Raw genomic sequence first — 25,037 nt, 5'->3', positions numbered from 1 at the left:
TCATCTCTTGTATTAGCACGAAATCAAGGCGAATTTCGTCACTACCCTTGTAACTATACCTTCCTTGATCACCAATTCCAATACATTCAATGACATAGATCAAGTATGGATGGATAGCATGGAAACTACATGCAAAGTGATCTAGATCATGTCTTTTTCCAACTGGTCCAAATTCCATAGTGAGATCATTCTTTACTTTATGCTAAACTGCATGCATGATAAATAAGTTCAGATAATAAAATATAAACCATCAACTTTCTTCTATATAGAAAATAAACAAAATAAGGTTAAAGAACATTCTCAATAACAAACTCTCACTAGACCATGGAATCAGAAAAGTAACTAACACCAATGTGAGCAACATGCTCATGAAAAATTTTAGGTGGTAAACCTTTAGTCAACGGATTTTCCACCATAGAGTTTATTCCTATGTGTTCTATCGAAATTTCACCATTCTGAACTATTTCTTTAACAACCAGAAACTTCACGTCTACATGCTTTGACTTTGTATTGCTTTTGTTGTTGTTGAAATACATCACTACCGACTTATTGTCACAAAATAATTTTAGTGGTCTTTCTATGCAAACCACTATCCACAGCCCGATGATAAAATTTCGCAACCATATTCCATAATTGGATACCTCATAACATACTATAAACTCTACAACCATGGTAGAACAAGCCATAAGTGTTTGTTTAATACTTTCGAGGATACAGCTCCTCCAACCAACATGAAGATATAGCCTAAAGTGTCGCAAAGTTTCTTGGCATCCAGCATAATCAGAATCAGAATACCCAATGATCTCCAAAACTTCTGATCTCCGATAAGTGAACATATAATCTTTTGTTCTCTATAAATACCTCATAACCCGTTCGGGTGCTTTCTAATGATCCATCCCCGAGTTGCTTAACTATCTGCCTAACACTCCAACTATGAACGTAATATCTATACGCGTACATACTTGAGCATACATTAGACTTCCAATAGCCAATGCATAGGGAACCTTCTGCATCTCCTTAGTCTCGAGTGTGGTTTTGGGGTATTGAGCTAAATGAAATTTATCACCTTTAGCGATCGGGGTATCTCCTGGTGCACAATCTTTCACGCCAAATCTACTCAAAATCTTTTTAATGTAGTTCTTTTGTGACAATCTCAAAATACCTTGAGAACAATCTCGCAGTATTTCAATTCCTAATACAAAAGAAGCAACACCAAAATCTTTCATCTCAAAATTCTTTTTGAGAAATCTCTTAGTGTCATGCAATAAACTTACATCATTACTTGCTATGAGTATGTCATCGACATATAACTACAGAAAGATTGATTTACTCCCACTGAACTTGTGATATACACAATCTTCCACTATATTCACCTCAAAACCAAAGGAGGTTATCACTTCATGCAGTTTTTATACCATTGGCGAAAGGCTTGCTTAAGACGGTAGATGAATTTCTTCAATTTGCACACCATGGACTTTAAATTACCAGACACAGTTTTTTGGTTGTACCATATAAATCGTCTTAGCAATATTCCATTTGAGAAACGTAGTTTTTACATCCATCTGGTGTAGCTCTAAATCAAAGTGAGCTACTAGTATCATGATACCCTAAGAGAGTCTTTCAATGAAACTAGAGAGAAAGACTCTTTGTAATCAATGCCTTCCTTTTGAATAAAACCATTTGCAACAAGACGAACCTTATATCTTTCGATATTGTCATGTGAATCCCTTTTGGTTTTAAATATACATTTACAACCTATGGGTTTCACTTCTAATGGTAATTTGACAAGTTCCTAAACATCATTGTCTTTCATGGACTTTATTTCCGCTTCCATAGCACTTATTCACTTTTGAGAGCTAGAACTTTGTAGAGCTTATTGAAAGTTGATTGGATCATCTTCCATTACGCCACATCACCCTGATGTTCTTGAGAACACAATATAATCGTTTGGAATTACACTTCTTCTCTCTCTAATAGATCTCCGTAGTCACACTTCTTGAGGTTGTTGAGTTTGAACTTCAGGTTCAATATGGGGACTTCAATGTTATATTGTTCTATAATTGGTTAAATAGTGAAATTAGGAATTAGAGCTTGAATATCAATTATAATCACATTAGGAAAAGAAACTAATTCCTCTTCAAAGACAACTTTTCTTATGTTATCTCCCCATCCCCTCCCCAAACTCAATATCCTCAAGAAATCTAGCATTTCTCGTAATCTAGAAGTGGGATCATAAAACATGAAACCCCGAGAGCACTTAGAATACCCAACAAAATAGCAGCTAATAGTTCTTGAGTCAAATTTTCTTTCACTAGGCCCTGTAAGGCCTAGCCTCAGCTAGACAACCCCAGATGTGAAAATGCTTGATACTAGACTTCGTCCCTGTCCACAACTCATAAGGAGTTTTAGCTACTACTTTACTAGGTACCCTATTAAAGATATATGTTACAGTCTTTAGTGCCTCACCCCAAAGGGATTCTAGTAGAGAATAATGACTAATCATACTTCTTACCATATCCTTAAGTGTTTTATTTCGTCTTTCCGCTACACCATTCATGTTGGATTTGTCCGACATAGTGTATTACAGGACGATTTCACATTCCTCTAGGTATTTGGCAAAGCGCCCTAGACGTTGTTCACCTAATCCATCATATCTACCATAGTATTCACCACCACGATCAAATTTGATAGCCTTAATTTTCTTTCTAATTTAAAGTTTAACTTTAGCTTCGAAAGACTTGAAAACGTCCAAAGATTGAAACTTCTTATGAATTAAATATAGTTACCCATATCTTGAATAGTTATCTATGATCGTAATAAAATATTGTTGTCCATTCCAAGAAGTTGTAGGGAATGGACCACAAATGTCTGTATGTATTAGTTTTAAGACGTCTGAGCTGAAGGAACTCTTATACAAGAGTACCTATGAGGGGAAGCGGATCTTTCCTATTTCATTGTGATAGAATTACTACACATATATTCTAACAAATAGATATGCATTGAAAACACTAATTACTGGCATGCTCTAAAAAATAAATACAAAAGACTAAGAGAACATACCAGTTGAAGACTTTCTTCACAAGAACTTGATCTAACATGAACGAACTCCTCTCGTTTCTACTCGTCCAGCAAGAAATCACCTAACAGCGTCTATACGATCAGCAGCGCACAAACAACAAGCAAATGGGGATGACATCACCACTCGAAGTCCTCAATATTCTTGGAGTGAAAATCCAAATGGTGGACTTAGATGGAATTGGTAGAGGGAAGGAGGAAAAGTGATCGTGTACTACAAACAAGCAAGTGGAAGAAAGGAAAAGACTATTGTATAGTTGGGTGTGCCTGATCGTTTAGAAAGGGGTACACAATCGTGTAATAAATGCTAAGCGATCATCTATCAAAAGGTAAGCGATTGTTTAGTTACGCTCGGCGCACTGAGTGATCGTCTAGCAAACATAAGCGATCGTTTAAGAAATTGTGGGCGATCATTTAAAAACGTAGATGTGCGATCGTTTAGTTAAGTGGATGTTATCGTATAGGCTCTTAACATTAAGCGATCGAAGGCTTTCACACCGTGAGCGAATTTTCGGATATCTTGCGAAATGAAAATAATTTTCATTTTATTCTTCAGTTACAAGAACTGAATTCAGCTTCCCACTATCGCACGAATCCGGAGAAAACTTCGGCCAATTATCCCATAACCGCCTAATTATTAAAATAATGAATATAATCATATTATATTCTCAATCTATAGTTTGATATCATATATCAACTATAGTGTTTTCTCCTCTACTTGATATAAATCATATTTATATCCAATTTCCTCCAAAACAATGTACCTTATACATTTAGTTTTTTCATATCATATATAATTAACCAGTTCAATTATATCATATATAATCGAACTTCCTCTTGTCAATTTGTACATTTCAAACTGACCCAAAAACCGATTCTCATCTTTTATCCAATCTACCAAGGGGACCTTATGAACCTATGACTCAAAGCTCCAACGGTACATGAATAGTTGACTAAACTCTTTAGCCACGAGATCCACCATCCGTTAACTGCCAGACATTCCACTAAAGATCAACAGTTGAACTCTTCTTACCACAGATATATTTCTGTGTCCATCGGATATAACCAATCATGAGTACGATAACCCTTCACAGATGCTCGTACGTAAAGCTGAGCCAATTTACCGTTTTGTCCCTGTAGTTACATCTCACTCCTTAAGTACCACCGATCCCTTTAATGAACAATACAACATAATCCAACTATGTGTGAACACCTCTGGGGCCATGAGAAGATGTGTGGTACCACATCGTTCAAGCCCTAGAATCAGCCCTTAATGGAGCTATCTATCTACTTACCCCTACTTCGGGGAAGAAGTGAATTCCATCTTGTATAGCTGAGTTCTCATATTCTAAATCAGACGAATCCCCAAAGTGGCAGGTTTGAGTCGGCGGCCTGACCACTCGTACCCATGAAAATCAAAGGACTGCCCTCAATAGCAGGAGTTCCCAACTCACTCAGGATTGAGGTCATGTTACCTATGGTCATCCTAATGAAGTGAAGTCTTTGTCATGAACGGTCTTATATAACGAGATGTTAACACTTCGTGGTCAGGTCTTATACAAACTTTTTGTATAGGACGCTCCAATTCGCATGTCCCTTACACGAATGATCAGGATCAGACCATCTATGACAAGTCACAACACTTGTAACTATTTCACAAAGCGGGCCACATCCGTAGCATTACCAAGATAAGGTTTTCCTCCTATATCCATACACTACAGACCATTTTGGTTATCACTTAAGACATGATCCACTTGTATGTCACCACATACATGCTTAAGTTACATAAAGATAACCAGGAATTTTAGTTTATTGGTTTTGTGGTAAAGCAAATAAAACATTCAAATGAGCAAAATTTAGTAAATATCATATATTATACATCATAAGCATTCATACAAATTGTTTATAAACTACAGAACACGAGACTTTAGGGAATCAACCCTAACATGAGCAACTGTTAACATGAGCATCTGTTGGCACCTAATTTTCTTATGTTTGTTTGATTTTCCTTAATACATTCCACACAAACGTCGAAATTACTTAAATCAAGGAAATCAAGAATTCCATCTAATACAAGTCTCTGAATTCTCTGTTTAGAGATTTGACCTAAACGTGTGTGCTATAACATAACGAAATTCTCATTTAATTTACGCTTTGTACCACATGAATTAGATAACAGGATCTTGTTAAATAAAGCAAAAGAATCAAGCATATATATATTATCAATTAAAGAACCGAGACCAATAAGCTTGGAATCTTGAAAAAGACTAACTTTATTATTTCCAAAAGAACAAGAAAACTCAAACTTGTTCAAACTGGAAATAGAAACTAAATTTTGTCTAAATGACGGTACAACAAAAGTTTCACTCAGATCCAAATAACATCCAATTTTTAAAAGTAATCCAAAATTTCCAATAGCTTTAATTAGAAATGTTTTGCCATTGCCCACATAGATGAATCTTTCAACATCACTTGGTAGTCAGCTCCACAGGCAACCTGTATTGATATACTTATGTGAGTAGTAGCACTAGAATCTACCCACCAAGTATCTGTAGGTACAAAAGCTAAATTAACTTCAGAACAAACCAAAGTAAGAAGTTTACCCTTCTTTACACGCCACTTGACGTACTTGGAACAATCTTTCTTAAAGTGACCTTTCATTTTGCAAAAAAACAAGGATTTTCAGTAGCTTGTTTCTCGTTTTTATTCTGCTGATATGTCCTTTCTGCAGCATCCACAAATTTTCTTTACTTCTTATCACGAGACCTTATTGCTAAATGAGCACTTTCTTTCCTTTCTCTCTTAATCCTATCTTCTTTTTGCACACATTGTGAGATAAGCTCATTAATAGTCCATTTATCCTTTTGAGTATTATAGTTTATCTTAAACTGAGTGAATTGGGCAGGAAGAGAGATAAGTACCAGATGTACGAGTAAATTTTCATTTATCTCAATATCAAGTGCCTTTAATTTACCTACGAGATTGAACATTTCCATAATGTACTCCCTTATGTTTCCATTGCCCTTACACCTCATAGAAGTTAAAAGAAGTCAAAAGACTACTTGCTTCCCCCTTTTCATTTTTAGCAAAATATTTCTCAATTTGAGCATGAACTTATTGGCATTTTCACGTTTCATGATAGAGCCCCAAAAAGACTCCGGATTGGAGTACTTAATGATCATCAAACACATGCAATTTGATCGTTCCCACTTTTCTATATTAGTCGTATTTGGCTATTCCTCAGTAGAAATAAGTTTATCGATCCTTAATGCGAGGTCCAAATTCATACATCTGAGAAGTATCTCTAGGCTTTCCTTCCAAATCTTGAAGTTCGATCCATTCAAATTAGGGATTGAACTCAAATTTCTAGATATTTGATTAAGATCAACTAAAACAATAAACAACAAAACATATGCTCAAAATATAATAAAATAATTTCACATATGTGGCGGACCCTTTTAACAAGATACCTAACACAACATCGATGTCCAAACTTTGAGCAAAACACATCAACTATAATTGGCACTCTCAACGTAGTAATCAAAGTACTGACAATGAACTCTATAAAAAAATAATCTTTCTTTGGATCGACTATTTTTCACATGAACAATCCTTTTAATTGCCACATACTCATTATCATATGCATACCCACAATTTGGCCAAATAATATCTTCCTTTGGACCGATATTTATCTACATAAATTCACGAATATGCATATCTTATATTTCATAATTAAATCGATCTAGATAATAGAGGCTATTTTGGCAACATATTATTTTTACCAATTCAATCTAAAATATAAGACACAATAATATAATAATATTATTATACAAAATTAAAGGAGAAAGAACACCAAATAGTCTTTACCAATATTCATTTATAATTGCAAACACATAATACAATTAAAGCAATATCAAATTTAAATTTAAATTCACCAAAATATCAATCAAATTTAAATTTAAATTTACCACATTATCAATCATATTTAAATTTAAATTCATCAAAATATCAATCAAATTGAAACTTAATCCACAACATGATCAATTAATCCTGAATCCACAACATGATTAATCAATTTTAACTTAAATTCACAAATGATTAATCAAAATTAAACCGGATTCACAATATAATTAATTTAATTTAAACTTGAATCATCAATCAAGCTTTAGATTCAAATTCACATACTTAATTTAAAAACCTTATTTAAATTTAGTCAATTATCAACTATCAACATCATGAACCACCAAGAAGATCAAATAAGCAATAACAACAAAATTTCAATTGGCAGTTGACCAATTTGATTCTTCAATCGATGTCCAATTTCTTAGCTTGCAGACCATTGGCGTTGAAGCCTTGCTTCCACCACCAATGAAAGAAACTTGCTGCCATGGAAAAAATTTAGGCAATTGTCGGCGACACAACAATATGCACAATCTGTGCATATTTTTTTTTTTTAATTCTTTTAATCACAATCTGTGTTCATGCTTATCATTAATCAGAAAAACAAATTTGTGTTCATGTTGACTATTAATCACAATAGATTGCTAAAAGAACAAAAAAAAAAAAGAACAAAAAGAATAAAATCTAAATAATTGGTAACATGATTCAATTTGTAGGCTTCGCTTTTAGGCGGTGTTCATACCATAACAAAAATAATCTTTAAATTCTTTAACCAAAACCAAAATTGAATCACAATACCAATGAAAAACAAATATAAACCAACAATCCAACATGAAATTCATGCTTTAATACCACTTGTTAGCATAAATATTTAAATCTATATTAGATAGATTTAACCGTAGGATCATTCATGCTAAATTGTCAAGAATAAATAACATATCGGATTCCACTGTGATTGATGATAGCTTCGAGATGACAATGACTAAGACGACTATAGTCTTTCTCAACCAAAACTTCGAATGCCTTTAGTAGGATCTCTCTAGATGGGATTCAAGAAAAACTGAGTGCTTATTGTTTTGGTATATTGGGGATTATAGCCCTAAGGTCTCTTTATATACTAGTTCAATTAGGGTTCCCTCAAACCCTAATTAACTAGGAATGAGCTTCTATTCATTAAGTCATACTCAATTAGGAATCTAGGGTCTTAATTAATTAGATCACATAATAGAGTCCAATTTAATAAAATAAACCTATATTATAAATTATTAATCCACATACATAGCTCATACTTTAATTAAACATATTATTATTTAAATATATCTAACACCCCTTTTAGGGCTCTTGGAAAATAATTTTTTTTAATACGATTTTGATGTTATGTTCTCATCATCAATGTTAAATTGATTTTAAAAAAAAAAATGAAAGGATGTTTGAAAAAAAAACAAAAATGAATAGTGGATTAAGGAGCATGATATTAGAATAAAGTATGACCATTCGATTGCGGGATTTCCTATTCCAGATTCGATGAACATTTAAATCATCAAGATATCTGATTCAAAAAATTTTAAAATTTGTGCATGCAATCTAGAAACTAATGTTCATTATTTTACACATAATTAGCCCTAAAATCATGTAAAAGCAGCATCAACTACCAAGTACCAATAGAAGGAAAAGAGATTGATTATTAGCTGCCAGAGAAACCCATAGAAGAAAGAAGCAAAAGGTATTGAGGAAGAGAAATGAAAACTCCACGTCAGCAAGAAAAATACCACAGTGGCGCCACATAGGAATACAATCAGCAAGTGACTAGGCTGATTCCCACTCAACAGAATTTATTAGGAAGTTTTATGATTGGTCTAGGACCACCTACAATCTGCTTACACCTGTACATAAATTATTCTTTTATTCTTGAGCTCCCTTATCTCTTCATCTTCCTTGTCTCTTCATTTTCTTTTAACTTGGTATCAGAGCCTATTATGGCCAACGCCAACCTCAGTGATAGCTCTCCTTTGAACCCCGCAAATACTGTGTTTAGCAGCCCTCCCTTGAACCAACTCCTAAACCAAATCACCTCTATAAAACTTAACTGGAGAACTTCTTATTGTGGAAGAATCTTAACTGATTTTGAGGAGCTACAGACTTGAAGGCTATCTGACTGGCGAAAAGCCATGCCCTCCAATGTATCTCCAGCCTTCCACAGGTAGGGAGGCGATTGCCGCAAGAGCTGGGTTTTTCGGCGAAGCTGTTATTGGAGCTTCTACATCTGACAGAGGCTCAAATGGAAATGTATGGGGCTCGAGTTCCACATTGCTCTCTGAGGTGAACCCTCAATATGAAGCTTAGATGGCGGTAGATCAGCTACTACTTGGGTGGTTGTACAACTCGATGACCCCTGAAATTGCAGTTCAAGTCATGGGGTGTGAGAGTGCCAAAATGCTATGGGACAATATTAATTAACTTTTTGGAGTCCAATCGCATGCTGAAGAAGATTATCCCAGGCAAGTCTTTCAGTCTACTCGCAAAGGTAACTTGAAAATGGAAGAATACTTAAGAATCATGAAAAATAACTCTAAAAATCTTGAGCAAGTTGGTAGTCCTGTCTCTACTAGGGCTTTGGTGTCACAGGTGCTTTTAAGATTAGATGAAGAATACAATGCTGTGGTGGCCACTATTCAGAGTAAAGCAGATGCATCTTGGTTGGATATGCAGTCAGAGTTACTTCTCTTTGAGAAACGTTTAGATTATCAAGCTGTGCACAAAGTCTCAACAAGATTCAGCCACAATACCACTATTAACATGGCTAATACCAGAGGTCCTTCTGTCAGCTCGAATCATAGGCCTCAAGGCAACAACAACAACAGTTCAAGCGAGAATCAGAGAGGTAATAACAGTAATAGAGGAAAAGGCAGAGGAAGAGGCAACAAACCATCCTGTCAAGTATGTGGTCGCTTTGGTCACACTGCATACTACTGCTATGGGCATTATAACAGAAAGTTGGCACCACCAAATTTTTCACAAAATAGGGGAGAAAACACAAGCCAACAACAAAACAAGGGAGCCCCATAATGTCAGTCTGCTCTTGTTACCTCCACACTCCCCAATCCTTCATGGCAGACCCTGAAACTCTCACTAATCTAAGTTGGTATGCAGATAGTGGTGCCTCAAGCCATGTGACAGCTGACTATACCAATTTAGGAAATCCGAACGAATATAGAGGTAAGGACTCAATTGTTGTTGCAAATGGTGATACTCTTAGAATCTCGCATATAGGTGATGTTTGTCTCTTGAATGGTAATAATCAGCTGAAGTTAAAAGATATGCTATGTGTGCCTAATATTGCCAAAAGTATTGTGAGTGTGTCCAAGATTACTAAAGATAATAACATACTTATTGAGTTTCACAATGATTTATGTCTCATTAAGGACAAGGATACGGGGCTAATCATGCCGAAGGGGAAACTTAAAGATGGTCTTTACCAACTTGTGGATGTTAAAGTATGTTCGAGAGGTATACCCACGAAAGAGTCTAATCAGAAGCATTCAGTGCATAAAAATAACAAGCTGTCTGCTTTAATTTTTTCGAGTCTTAGTAAGTCTCCTAAGAACGAAGTGTCTAAAAACTTATGGCACAAACATCTTGGTCATCTTGCCTTGAGAACTTTAGAACTTGTCATTAAGCAATGTAATCTTCCAACTAGTATGAATGATGAAGTTCAATTTTGTGATAATTGTCAATATGGGAAATCTCATTCTCTTGCATTTCCAAACTCTAAGTCGAGAGCTACTAAACTATTTGACTTAGTACATACGGATTTATGGGGGCTTGCACCAATTTTATCTTCTGAAGATTATAGATATTATGTTATATTTTTGAATGATTACAGTAGGTACACCTAGATTTATCCCCTACGATTGAAAATCGACACGTTAGCTGCCTAACAACACTTTACTACTATGATAAAATAACAATACAATGGGGTTGTGAAAATACTTCAATCTGATAATGGGGGGGGGTTGGGGGGGTATGTACGAGTGCATCAGTTTTGTGGTCAGCAGGGTACTAGCTCAAGGTTCTCTTGCCCCTATACTTCATCACAAAATGGAAGGCCTGAGAGACGACATCGAGACATTGTTGAAAAAGGTCTGACTTTATTGGCTCAATCTTCTATTCCTCTTCATCACTAGTGGGAAGCCTTTGCTTATGTAACCTATCTAATCAATGGCTTGCCAACTCCTGTCCTTCAAGGTAAGTCTCCTCTTGAACTATTGGTTGATAAGAGGTTAGATTTTGCAGATTTAAAAGTGTTCAGGTGTGCTTGTTTTCCTTGCTTAAGATCGTACAATGATCATAAGATTAGCTATCGCACGAAAAAATGAGTTTTCCTTGGACCTAGCTTACATCACAAAGGGTATATGTGCTTAAACATGTCTGGTAGAATATTTATATCTAGAAATGTTATATTTAATGAGGATGATTTTCCTTTTAAGTCCAGCTTTACAGGTACAAGAAGTATGACAAAACAACCATTAGCCCCGGTCTCTTGGCTACCATAATCCCTGAAGTGTCAACTGTAGGAGCAACCCCCTCTTGCCCACAGTCTGTTGGTCCTGCCTCAACCAACACACCAGCATCTTGCCCTGCTCATATAACGGCCTCACCAGCCTCTCACTCCATAAACTTTCTCTCTAACAACCCACCTGACCTCCCTTCCCCTATACAATTACAACTTCCCACCCCTCAATCTACCCCTGACTTACCTACTTCAACCTCCCCTATTCACACCTCTTCCCTACTGAATCTAGCCCATCACCAAGCACAACCACCCCACTGGCCCAACTTCCTCTCCCCACACATTCTATGATCACCCAGGGAAAGCTGGCATTTTCAAACCCTGGATCCTTCTCACTCAGTCCTTGAAAGATTGGTCCATCACAGAGCCTACCCATGTTATTGATGCACTCAAAACACCACAATAGAAAAGTGCAATAGATGAAGAGTACTCTGCCTTGATGACAAATGGTACATGGAGCTTTGTTCCCTTTTCTCCTTCCCTGGATGTTGTTGGTGCCAAGTGGGTCTCAAAATTAAATGGCATTTTGATGGTACAATCCAACGCTACAAGGCCAGACTAGTAGCCAAAAGGTTTCACAAGCTCCGAGTGTTGACTTCTTTGAAAATTTCAGCCCCGTAGTTAAAGCCTCAACCATCTGAATGGTCATAACACTTGTAGCTCATGGCTGGAAGTTGAGACATCTTGACTTCAATAATGCCTTTCTCAATGGCAAACTCCAAGAAGACATATACATGAGCCAACCGCTAGGGTACGTTGATCCTTATCACCCTCATCATGTGTGTAAGCTGGATAGAGCCATCTATGGCCTCAAACAAGCCCCAAACGGCTGGAACAACACCCTCAAAGAAGAGTTACTGTCATGGGGATTTCACAATGCAAGGTCAGACACTTCCTTATTCATCTTTAGAAGAGGTTCAACTATTGTGCTACTGCTAGTATATGTTGATGATGTAATTTTGACTAGAAATGATGCTCTCTTGATACAAAAGTTAGTTGGTATGCTAGATAATCTTTTTTCCTTAAAGGATCTCGGACCTTTTCACTACTTCCTTGGTGTACAAATTCACTATTTAGAACAAAGAGTCCTACTAAGTCAATAAAAGTATGTTGATCTTCTCACTAAGCTGAATATGTCTGATCTCAAGGTTGCTCCTTCACCTAGTGTAATGAATCGGTAGCTTTCTTGTAACAGTAGAACATCCCTTGCAGATCAATTTCTTTATAGAAGTACCATAGGCACTCTCCAATACCTCACTAACACTTGACCTGATATCACCTTTATTGTCAATCAGCTCAGTCAGTTCCTAAAATGCCCTACTGATAATCATTGGTCTGCTGTCAAACGTCTCCTTCGATATATCAGTGGCATCAAACACTTCAACCTCTACATTCAGTCCAATTCTAATATGTCCATTTCAGCATTCTCAGATCCCGATTGGGCTACGAACATCCATGACCGAAAATCAGTGGCAGCTTATTGCATCTTTCTTGGGAGCACACTTATGTTGTGGTCTTCGAAAAAACAATCAAGGTGGCCCGATCAAGCACATGCCTCGGCTGAGATAATCTAGCTTCAACAGCTTCTTGGAAAGATCGGTGTTGCACAGCGTAGCAAACCCGTCATATGGTGCGACAATTTGAGTGCTAATGCGTTGGCTCTCAACTCAGTTTTTCATGCCAGGACAAAACACATTGAGATAGACATTCATTTTGTAAGAGACCAAGTTCTCAAAAGACTTCTAGATGTTCGGTATGTCCCTTCAGTTGATCAAGTGGCTGATCGTCTTACCAAAACTCTCACACATAATCAGTTTTTCACTCTTCGGGACAAACTCGGGGTCATTGCACTTCCGCCTCATTTGAGGGGGGATATTGAGGAAGAGAAAAGAAAACTCCACGTCAACAACACAAATACCACAGTGGCGTCATAGGAATACAATCAGCAGGTGACTAGGATGATTCCCACTCAACAGAATTTGTTAGGAAGTTTTATGATTGGTCTAGGACCACCTACAATCTGCTTACACCTATACACAAATTATTCTTTTATTCTTTCATTTAATTTGCCCTCATTTCCTAGGGCTTCTGATGTATAAATGTTAGAGGTTTTGATTGGAGAAATATATGAGGAAATTCGAACAGTCGCCTGTCTCTTGAGCTCCCTGTCTCTTCATCTTCCCTGTCTCCATTTTCTTTTTTCAGCTTTACATTAACTAAAGGACCTTGCACCAATAACAATTAACTACGATCAAGAGGTACAAATATTTAGCTTTTCCACCTTTTGGTTTTAGTTTTTACAGTAAAGTAAAACATTATAATCGTGAATTAAAAAAGGGAACGCCCAATATAATGGAAGAAGCCAAAGGAAGTAACAAAAACAAAAAAGCCAGAATAAAGAAGGTAAATATATCGTATTTGTACATCATAACACATTCAATATGTGTACTTTTAATTCAGGGGCTCCACCTTGTGGAAAGTAAACAAACCACCAAAAAGTAAGTCAAATCACACAAGAACAGGAGATTGAAGAAGAAGAGAGGTACGTACACAAATATATACATTGTATTTGTCTGGAATTTTTAGTGTGTTACTTTTAGTACGTAGTTTACTACTTATACATACAATGTTCATATAGGATAATGTAAATTCAAAAAGTGATACAAGTGATGAAGAACGTAATTCTGACAAAGACTTGGAAAACAGGGGGAAAATGTAAAACAGTTTACACAAGTTTTATGTAAATTGTTATGTAAAGTACTTGCTAAAATCAGAGGTTGAAGATGAGAGACGAAAAGCAACCAAAATTGGAACGCGTCGAAGATGACAGGATAAACACAATAGGATTTTTTAAAAAATCGAAGACGCAAACAATTCTGAAAATACTACAAATTTTGAATTTTAGAAACCAAAAGAATTAAATATGATATCTCAAAATCAAATTACAATTAAAAGAGAAAATCCTAAAACATACGGAAGTAACCCGAAATAACCAATAGACAAACTTATTCCATATTCAACCGGTTTAGCTATTTTTCAACTTTTTTTTTTCTTTTAGTCATTTATTAAAATAGCTATCCCTCACAAATTTCCCAATACTTTCCCCCTCTTATCTTCCGTCATCTGGTCCATTTGTGATCGGCCCACCAGTGCCTCAATCCTTTCTCCACCCCACCAACACTGGCCCAACTCTTAGTCCATCTGCACTGTTCACCGCTTTTTTATTAAGGCTAGTTGCGTAAATGGATTTGAGCCCAAAATAATATAATATGTAGGACAATGATAAAATAATTATATATATAGACCAAAAAAATGATAAAACACTAAAAATCTCACGTCTAACCATCATTTTGCTGGCTTCTTTCTGATTTTCTCTAATTGAAAGCTATCACTGATAGCAGCTGATAGCTACTATCAATTGTTATTACTGATAGTTGCTATCAATGGTAGCTTTCAAATTGAAAAATATTAATACAATCTTGAAATATTATCTTTTAATTTACTATCAGTTATCAGTGGCTATCATTAATATAATTTCCTCAATTGGAATCAACCTTGAAACATTAACAATTAAGGTTATTAGTGACTATCAATGATAGTTACTGCGTTTTAGAATTAACGCAGTAGCCATCACTAGTAATGTTCTATCGTGACTATCATTGATAGTCGTTATCCCTAATAGACTTTTATCAATTATAATCAACCTTAAAATATTAACGCTTAAGGCTAGTAATGATAGACTTCTAAAACTAGTTATGAACTTTCAAAACAACTCGACATATAGATTTCACCTAACTTCTATCACCGAATCACTAATATTACTCATATCGTGGTTATCAGTGACAGCTTCTTTTATTGATAAGATGCTATCAATGATCTCATTGATAGCATATTATTAGTGATAGCTCTCTATCATCAATAACATATTATCAGTGATAACTTCTATCACTGATAACGTACTATTAATGGTAGTTTTCATCATCGATAACGTACTATCAGTGTTAGCTTCTATCATCGATAACATGCTATTAGTGGTAGCTTCTATCAATGATAGCTACTGACCACCTTATTGTCCCTTTCCTTGTCCTTTCCAAACATCCATATAGTCCATTTTCTTTTCGATACTTCTCAAGGGCACTTTCACAAAAATAGCTAACAGCCAAACCAGACCCTTCTTCTTCATTTGATTTTATAAACAAGTATTATGATACACAAATATACAAAATTTTCAATTTGTGCCCTTCATTTTGGGTCATCTATGCCATTTTTTTCAAGTTTATTTCTGATAGACATCATACTGTTAAAGTCTTATAAAAAGAAAAAAAAAACTATTGGCATGTATGATACTGTTCGCATTTCTCATTTTTTAAGAAATAAATTTGTTTAATAACTATTCTCGTTTCTTATTTCAAACTTTTAAGAAATGTTTCTAAAAATGGTACAAATTTGTGGACAAAAAAAATGTTTCTTTCAAATTCATTTTCATTTGCTATTTATATTTAATGTTTTGTTATAATAATCAAACTTGATGATTGGTTTGTTGGTGTTAGGTTACTTATGAATTGGGTACTTTCAATTCTTGAGTACAAAACTCAGTCTCATAATACTTATGGAAAAATGGAAGAAGCAAAAACCGGATAAAAAAAAGAAAATAATTTTTTTAAAAAAATAAAAAAAAGAAAATGAAGAAGAAAATTTTGAATAAAGGAAAGAAAATTAAAAAAATTAAAAAAAAAAAGGGAAGAAGCAAAAACTGGAAGCAAAAATGGGAAAAAATAGCATTAAAAAAAAAAAAGAAGCGAAGAAGCAAAAACTGGAGAAAAGAAATAAAATTTTAAAATAAAAAGTAGCGAAAATAGAAGAAAAAATTAAAAAAAAAAAAGTGAGAAGAAGAAGATGTGCAACAAGACAAGACAAAGAAAGAAGAAATTGAGAATTAGAAAAATTTTAAAGGTGACTAGTCAACACTTTTATATTTACAAATATTTTAAAGAAGTGATATATTTTTAGATTTTTCCCTTATTTTACAATATTACAAATATCCTTTTTTTTATTATTATTATTTTTTAGCTTTTTCTTTTTTCATATTTGGTTTTCCTTGATACCAATATTGAAAATATCATACCTAACAAAATGTTTAGTATATCAAGATCTTAGTTTTACGGAAACTTCAATGGAAATAGTGATAAAATTTCGATTTCGATAGTTATTTTTGAAAAAAAATAAAAACAAAATAATTCAAAAAAAAAACTTAAATTAGTTTGTAAATATTTCATGATTTTTAAACAAGTTAACAGGTCAAATATTATATTAATATTAGTGATATTTTGTTATTTAATTATTATGTTTAGTATATTTTTTTACGATATAATAAAAATAGTTATTCTCCTCCACATTGATATCGAACCTATAGAAACGTGGAAATATCGACATGTCGATAAAAATTTAATACCATGAGTACAACAAAATTAGAATATAAATATTTAAATATCATACCACATAAAAAAAAAAAAAGGTATAAAAGTATATTATACATTGAGATATATCATTGGGCTATATTTATGTTCAGTTGTAGTCTTCATCTCTCTTGTGGTGGGAGAAATTTTTCAGGTAGATGTATCATTCTTTCATTCACAATTTCACGTCTTAACATGATAGATTATTTTGTCTAATCAAGTTCATATTAGTTTTAGAAAATCTTCTAGTATTATCAGGGTTGACACTTTATTAAGGAGACGTTATTTTATTTAAATTATCCAAACTAGTTTTTAATGTTGGTTTTACAGAAATCAATAGACTAGGTAGTATGCATTATAGTATAAGAAAATTTATTTTCTTTTTTCAAATATATATTTTTAACTTTTCCAATACAACAAATATTGAAAGATTTCAAAGTAAAGGAATAGTAAATGAGTTAGACTCCCTTTAATAAGCATTGATAATTAATAATTTATTTTTCTAAAATTAAACTCATTAAGGCTATTTCAACGAATAGATTTATTTGTTTTGTTATCTACTTTTTATATATTTTTTTCAAAATACATCTCAAATCTTTTTAGAAACTTATTTTTATTTTAAAATTTTGGTTATGAATTCAAATCTTATTATAATACAAACATAATTTGTAAACCAAAAAACATAAAGTCAATCCTTAATTTAATTACAAAAAGGAATGAATAAACCAAATGGAGTTTAGCTCCATCGACCTAAAATATCTTTTAAAACTATGAAATGAGTAGTTAAAATCCTTCCCTACTAATTATTGTGCTAAAAAATGAAGATGAACGAAGGGAGGTAAACAAACATAGAATGCAATGACTTGATCCACAGTGGTGGCATTGCCATATCATGATGTACATTTCTTTTACGGCTCTGCTTTGAAAAATACACAATTGCGTGCATTGTTATGCACTTTTGCTACTCTACTCGGGTTTCTTTTCCCCATTAACTTCTCTCCGTTTTTTTTTTTCCTTTCAAATTTGGATTGGAAACCATTGAGATTGAAACCTTCACGTGGCACTAACAATAAATTTATTGAAAAGGAAGAAAAACTTAATTTAAAAAAGAGAAAATCTATACTTCGATGTGGTGTTTCTCACACACATCATGATGCTTAAATCAGAGAGTGAGAGTGTGGAAGTTAGAGAGTTTGATTATAGAACTCAAAATTACTTCATATGGAGCTATAATTATGTATTTATAGAAGTGATTGAGCTACATTATTTCGATAGGGTTTTGGAGTCACTTTAGGATAATCATATAACTTATCGGGCTTTGTCTTAATTCATGTTTGACTAGGGTCAACCTCAGTCTTGACCAATGCAAGCACCTTATCTTAGACCTATTTTTGTCCTAAGGTGATATTTTGGGGTGGTTATGTGTGGGACATGGCCCATTAACTATATTGCTAGAGTTGACTTTGGCTGAAGTCGAACACGTTAATTTGGACAAGGGTGCTACTTTTAGCTAAACCTTGTTTCTCCTATTCTTATTTTATGTTGATTATTTTGGATAATTATCAAGAAAAATCCTTATTATTCAAGAAGTTTCTTAGAAGACAATTTAGGATCATTGGATCTTAGATTTTGTCCAAGACTAATTTGTGATCCTTAGATCTTTCATATCTCTCTAGGACAATTGGAGTCATTAGATCCTTCACATCTATCACGAACAATTTGAAGTTATTGGATCTGCTTGCCAAGTTTCTTTGGGCTATAAATAGGTGAAAACCCCTAGTTGCCAAACTATCCCAAAAAATCTCTAACAAGTGAATTAGACAAAATAGAGAGAGTTTCTTCTTGTAAGAGAGCTTGGTCTTCCTCTATAAGAAAGAAAGTTTGAAACTCCTATTTTATATAGTGGAATTCTTCTATCCTTTCTCGTGATTTTTGCCCTAATTTTTTTAGGGATTTTTCAAGTAAATCATTGTGTGTTATTCTCTTCCTTCTTCTTCTTCATTATTATTATTCTCAATCTGCTTTAGTTGTGATCTTACTATATTTGGTCACAGTCTCTTTTGTAACAAGTGCTATGAGAGTTTGGTTTAATTTTGGGTGTTAATATCTACTTATCGTATACTTTGTGGTTGCCACTAATAGGTGGATCCTCCATATTAGAAAATAAGTAAGATATTTTTCACCTGAATTAATAGAAATGATCAAGGATTGTTTATAGTTCGTGATAGAAGTGGCAGCAAAGTTCGAGATTGAAAGTTTAAAGGAACTAATTTCTCGTTGTGGAAGTTGAAGATGAAGGCTTTCTTGAGAAAAGATAATTTCCTTGCAGCCATTGATGAGAGGCCAGTGGAGATCACAGATGATAACAGATGGAACGAGATGGACGGGAATGTTATGGCAAACATTCATCTTGAAGGAACTCTTATACAAGAGTACCTCTGAGTGGAAGTGGATCTTTCCAAAGACATTGTGATAGAATTACCACATTTACATCCAAACAAACAGATATGCATCATACTATAAAATTATCGGCATGCTTTAAGATTAACAAACAGAAGAACAAGAAAACTGACCAGTTGAAGACTCTCTTCAGCAGAAATCTCGCTCTCTCTAAGAGAATAGGGGCTCTTGCTCTCGCTGGAACGTCAAGCTATCGTTCACCAACACCCGATCGTCTACCACGAACGGTCTTCACACGAACAGACGGAAGATAGGGACGACACCACCACTTGGAATCCTTAGTATTCTCGGTGTGAGAATCTAAAGAGTGAACTCTGTTTAGATTTGGTAGAGGGGAAGAGGAGAGGAAGATCGTATACAACGATCAAGCAAGTAGAAGAAGGCTGCATCTATCGTATAGACAAAATGCTTGATCGTTTAGATGAAATACACGATCAAGTAGGAAAGGGACAGCGATCATCTATACGATCGTTTAGTAAAAGGTAGCCGATCGTTTAGAAGATGGCGCTCGTGTGTATGCGATCGTGCAGTAAATTCGAGGTATTGTATAGTCTCTGATTTTACTAAGCGATAGGCAGCACATTACTCTTGAGCAAATAATCGTGATCTTTGCAAAAGGAAAATAATTTTCATTTTATTCTTCAGTTACGAAAACCGATTGGGACTTCCCACTAACGCATGGTTATGGAGAAAATGACATGAACAATTATCCTATAATTGTTAAAATAAAATAATAAATATAATCGTATTATATTCATTAATCTATAGTTTAATATCATATATCAACCATAATGTTTTCTCCTCCACTAGATATAAATCATATTTATATCCATTTTCCTCCAATTAATATATCTCATACATAAGGTCAATCATAACATATATAATTAACCAGTTCAATTATATCATATATAATCGAACTCCCTCTTGTGAATTTGAACATTCCAAACTGACCCAAAAACTTATTCTCAACTTGAATCCATTGAGCTACCAAGGGGACCTTATGGACCTATGGCTCGAAGCTTCAACGGTATGTGAATAGTTAACTAAATACTTTAGCCACGACATCCACCATCTGTTAACTACCAGACATTCCACTAAAGACCAATAGTTGAACTCTTCTTACAATAAATATATTTTTGTGTCCATCGGATATAATCAATCAACGGTACAATAACCCTTCACAGATGCTCGTAAGTATAGCTGGACCAATTTACCGTTTTGCCCCTATAGTTACATCTAACTCCTTAAGTACCATTGATCCTCTAATGAACAATACGATATAGTCCTACTATGTGTGGACACCTCTCAAGCCATGAGAAGGTTTGTGGTGCCACATCGTTCAAGCCCCGGGATCAATCTTTAAGGGAGCAATCTATCTACTTACATCTGATTTAGGGAAGGAGTGAATTTTATCTTGTGTAGCTGAGTTCCCAACTCTTAAATCAGACGAATCCCCAAAATGCTAGGTTTGAGTCGGCGACCTAGCCACTCGCACCCATGCAAATCAAAGAACCACCCTCAATGGTAGGAGTTCCCAACTCACTCAGGATTGAGGTCATGTTACCTATGGTCATCATAGTGAAGTGAAGTCTCTGTCATAAATGGTGCTATATAACAAGACGTTAACACTTCATGGTCAGGTCTTATACAAACTCTTTATATAAAACGCCTCCGCTCGCATGTCTCCACACGAATGATCAGGATCAGACTATCTGTAGCAAGTCACAATACTTGTAACTATTCTACAAAGCGGGCCGCATATGTAGCATTACTTGGATAAAGTTTCTCTCCTATATCCATATACTACAGACCATTTTGGTTATCACTTAAGACATGATCCACTTATATGTCACTACATACATGCTTAGGTTACATAATGACAACCAGGGATTTTAGTTTATTGGTTTGTGGTAAAGTAAATAAGACATCCAATGTTCAAAGATAAGAAATGAAGTAAGTATCATATATTATAAATCACAAGCGTTCGTACAAACTGTATTTATAAACTACAGGACACGAGACTTTAGGGCATCATCCCCAACACATCTAACATTAGCTGATAATGTATTGTCAAGCATTGAGAAGAAGAAAACCGCAAAGGAGATTTGAGACCACCTCACAAAATTGTATGAGACCAAACCACTTCACAATAAGATTTACCTTAAGAGGAAGTTGTATACTCTTCGGAGAATCCACCTCAATGATAGAGCACATGAACACGTTAAATACTATATTTTCTTAGCTCATGTCGTTGGGTCATAAAATAAAGTCAAATGAATATCTTGAACTTCTACTTTAAAATCTTCCTGATTCGTTTGATCAACTTGTCATCTAACAAGTAATGTTCTCTTAGACTATCTAAGTTTTGATGATATTACAGTTGTTGTCTTGGAAGAGGAAAATTGGTGTGAGATCAAAGATAAATTGGTATAACAGTGACAAGAGGTAGATCAATGGAACGTGGCTCACGTGGGAGCAAAAATCAATGAATGTCAAAATCACAAAGTAAGAACATGAAATGCTACAATTGTGGAAAGAAGAGACATTTGAAGAAGGATTGCTGGAATCTAAACAAGAAAGATTTCAATCCTCATGTAAATGTAGCAAGCACCTTAGATGAAGGTGGTGTCTTATCTTGCGTGAAGTAGTAACAATTATGGAAGGGAGGAAAAGAATGGTTGATTAATGGTTCTTCAGATCAGAAACCACTTATCAAATCTCTCATCGATAATGGTTACCATCATTATGAACCTGTCTCCGGAGGATCTGTGTTCAGTTATAATGATCATGCCTTGAAGATTGTCAGTATTGGAATGATCAAGTTGAAGTCCCATGATAATACAGTTTGCACGATTCAAAAAGTGCAACATATAGAAGGCCTGAAGAGTATACAACTTCCTCTATTAAAGTTCAACACATCAAATTCTAGAAGTAAAGTGATTCTCGAATTGATTCATTATGATGTATGGCAAGCACCAATTACATCTCGAAGAAGAGCAAGGTACTCTATGTCCTTTATAGAAGATTACTCCAGAAGGTGTTGGGTGTATCCCATCAAGAAAGGCAGATGTGTGTTCAATCTTCAAAGTATTGAAAGCGTAAGTGGAACTTCAATTTGGTAAGAAGATTAAGTGTTTGAGGATAGATAATGGAGGAGAACATACAAGCAATGAGTTTGCAAAATTTTGCAATTAGGAAGGCATCAAAAGACAATTCACTATTGCTTATGCTCCTCAACAAAATGGAGTAGCAGAGCTAATGAACAGAACCTTGTTAGAGAAAACAAGAGCAATGTTGGGAACTGTAAACTTAGAGAAAACTGGGCAAAGGTAGTGAATACTGCCTATTATGTAGTGAACCGTGCTCCATCAATTGCAAATTAAATTGAAGACACTAATGCTTATATGGTCTGACAAATAGGCTGATTATTCGAACATCCATATATTCAAAAGTCTGGTGTGCATAATGTACAATGCCCAAGAAACTACAAAGCTAGATCCAAAATCTTGGAGATGTTTATTCTTAAAGTATGCTGATAGTGTAAAAGGCTATCACCTATGGGATCCCACTGTCACAAGGTTATCATCAGTAGGGACATGATCTTTGTAGAAGATAAAAAACAAGTAGCAGATGAATGAAAGCTCAAAGACTACAACTGTACTTGTGGAGAAAGAATATATAGGGGACTCTTCTAAAGCTAAACCAATGCACAAGATCCAAGAACTAGCTAAGTTACAAGTATCAGAAATCCGTCGATCTAATTGGATAACAAAACCACTAAGTTGGCAATCTGAATATATTATGAAGAGTAATGTTACATATTGTCTTCTAACCAAGGATAGAGAACCATTAACTCTTCAAGAGACAATGACTAGTTCAAATGCTACTTAGTGCATAACAAAAATGCAAGAAGAAATAAAAGTTCTTCATAAAAATAAGACTTGGACTTATAACAGTACCACAAGGGAGAAAGCCCATTAGCAAATGAGTGTATAAGATCAAGTGTAACATTGATGACCAAGTGGAGCAATATCGGGCAAAATTGGCGGTAAAGGGATATGCTCAGAAAGAATGTATTGACTTCAATAAGAACTTTTCTCCCCTAGTTCGATTTACTACTGTTAAAATAGTCCTGACAATGTGTACTACATTTGACTTGTACTTAGAGCAGTTGGATGTTAAAACTGCATTTCTCCATGGAGATCTTGAAGAAGAAATCTATATGCTCCAACCAGAAGGTTTTGAAGTAAAAGGAAAAGAGAACTTGGTTTGTAGGTTAAACAAATCTTTGTATGGTCTCAAACAGGCGCCGAGATGTTGGTACAGGAGATTCGATTCCTTCATCATGAGTCGTGGATACAATAGACTTAATGTAGACCCTTGTGCATATTTCAAGAGATTTGAAGAAAACAACTTCATTGCCTTACTGTTGTATGTAGACGACATGTTGGTAGCAGACCCCAATAAAGATCGTATAAAAAATTTGAAGGCTCACTTGGCTAGGGAATTTGAAATGAAGGACTTAAGACCAGCAAACAAGATTCTGGGGATGCAAATTCACCGAGATAGAAATAATAAGAAATTTGGCTTTCTCAGAAAAATTATTTGAAGAATGTCCTGCGATTTTTAACATGCAAGATCTAAGAAGCACATATATGGATACGGATACATGATATGGATACAATACGATACGACGATACGTTAATTTCTAAGAAAACTAAGATACAAATACGTTGAAGATACCTTATATATATATATATATATATATATATACATACATACATATATAAATAAATGTGTGTGCGTACGTGCGTGTGTGTATGCGTGCATGTGTGGGTGCGTGCGTGCGTACGTGCGTGTACATGTGCATGTGTGTGTCTGTATGTATGTGTATGTATACATATATACATATATACATATATAATATATAATATACATACATATATATACGTATACTTATTTTAAGTTAGATTAAAGTAGATTCAAGAAGAGAGTGAAAACTTGAAAAAAAAAGTCCAATAACTTCGAGTGATTGTTGAACGACTAGAGTAGACGGTAGGAAAGAAGTAGAAGATATAGATTGAAGAATGAAGTTGAAGATGAAGCGGGTGTGAATCATGATTTAAATAGTGAGTGAGAAGGGAAGAATGAAGATTCAATTACATTTCGGGTTTTTTTTTCAATTTTTTATGTTTTTAACATTTTTAATTTATTTTGTTTTAGATTGCTCAATATAAGTGGACTTTATATTTGGAAATGGTTTTAAAATGGTTGAAATCACTTTTGTTATTTTCAAAATTACCGTGAAACATGTTTAATCCTTCAAAACTAATGTTGACGATATGAAAATTGCATTCAAAAGAGTAAAATTGAAAACTAAATTAATTTTGAGTAATTAAATGTGTGTTTTCGAGTGATTTTAAAAATGAAAAAAAATGATTTTTGATAATTTTAAAATCACTCCTAAATATGCACTAAAATAAAATGGGTCGTGGGTTGGGCTTAAATTTGAAAAAAAAAATTGACCCACGTATCCCTATCTGGAAGCAGATACGCATATCTGAAAATTAAAAATA

This window comes from Benincasa hispida, chromosome 9 (genome assembly GCF_027475165.1).
Source record: "Benincasa hispida cultivar pf3 chromosome 9, pf3_genome.v1.1, whole genome shotgun sequence".
Classification (NCBI taxonomy): Eukaryota; Viridiplantae; Streptophyta; class Magnoliopsida; order Cucurbitales; family Cucurbitaceae; genus Benincasa; species Benincasa hispida.
This window is presented reverse-complemented; position numbering follows the sequence as displayed.